Genomic DNA, 1,675 nt, shown 5'->3' with positions numbered 1-1,675 from the left:
TACCCTGATTTTATTTATGCACCACCACCAGCCCAAAGCCACGGGACCAACTAAGCATGCAGAGACCCCAGAGACCGTGATTCAAAACAAACTGTCCCTCTTCCCAAGCTGATTGTTTCAGGAATTTTGTTACAGTGACAAAAAGATGGCGCCTCCATCCCTTGAGGCCAAGGGAATTTATAACCTCCTTGTGAAGTTTTCTCTGATCTCTCAGATCAGAAATAGCCTCTTCTATTTGCATGTTCTCTGTGATTTGTGTTTGCACACCTTTCTAAAGGCAGGGAAACGCTGTTAGCTGAATCACTTTCTGAATATATAACTTCAGAAAGGGTTCTCTTAGAGAAATCAGGAGCTGTCAGTCCAGCTAGCCAAGTCGGCAAGACTAACTCATCTGCTCCATATGGAGATGATACTGCAGCCAGACTCCTAGCATCCCTCATTGCAAGACACATTATTGCTACCTTAGCATCTTCCTAGTGCTTCACCCTTCTAGCAACCAGGAGCATTTCCTGAGTTGAAAGTTTTATGGATTCCTTTCTCTGGAGTCACGACTTTAATTTTTTAAAAAATGTATCCAATAATACAATTTTGGATATTAGCAAAGATAGGAAATGTCAAATCTACTCAAAAGATTGGGGGGGTGGGTGTTGTGTGTGCACACCCACACATGTGCACGCACAAATGTAAATGTATGTGGTGACCAGGGCGTCACTGTTGATTGTCTTTCTCAATTGCTTTCCATCTTTTTTTGTTTTTCTTTTTGATCCAGTACCTCTCACTGATCCTGGAGCTAGACTGTAAGCCAGCAAGCCCCAGGAGTTCTGCCTCCCCTTGCTACTAGGACGCTGCAGTACCTGGCTTACTATGTAGGCCTTGGGGGGTCAAAACTCAAGCTTCTTGTGCTTGCTTGGCAAAACTCATTTTACAAACTGAGCTGTCTCCTCACTCCCAAAAGATGAGTCTTTAAAAATATAGGTGGGGCTGGAGAGATGACTCAGCAGTTAAGAGCACTGGCTGCTCTTCCAGAAATCCCAAATACAACTCCTAGTACCTGCATGGCAGGCATTGGATGAACATGGTACACAATTATATATAGTCAAAACACTCACACATAAAATAAAATAAATAAATCTGTTTTTTAAATGTAGGTGATAAAAAAAATCACAAAAACTTAAAGCCTCTTATTATTCAGGATAAGAGATCACTTATTCCTTCTAAATACAAGTCTGTTACCATGTAGCAGGAAAAAAGTATATAGTTATAGCTTTCTCTTTTATACAAAAACCCAACTCCTTCTGGAAGTATTGTTGAACACGTCAAATCTCCTCTCCCCATGTCAGCTAGGCCTGGCCTTACCACATCTCCTAACACACACCCTGATCAGACAGACAGAAAGATGGGGAAGTAGTGGGGAGGATAACACACAGCATCAGCAACACAGTGAACTGACTTTAATGGTTTGGATCAGAAGAATACAAGACCTCATCCATAGCTGTGCATGGTGATGCAAGTCGGGGTCCTAGCACACCGGAGGGATGCAAGCTTCAGGCCAGCAAATCCCTATCTCCCAAAGCAAAGCAAACAAACAAATAAACAGACACACAAACCAATATGGCCGGTGTCTTAGTCAGGGTTTCTATTCCTGGACAAAACATCATGACCAAGAAGCAAGTTG

This window comes from Mus caroli, chromosome 1 (genome assembly GCF_900094665.2).
Source record: "Mus caroli chromosome 1, CAROLI_EIJ_v1.1, whole genome shotgun sequence".
In the NCBI taxonomy this organism is placed as follows: Eukaryota; Metazoa; Chordata; class Mammalia; order Rodentia; family Muridae; genus Mus; species Mus caroli.
This window is presented reverse-complemented; position numbering follows the sequence as displayed.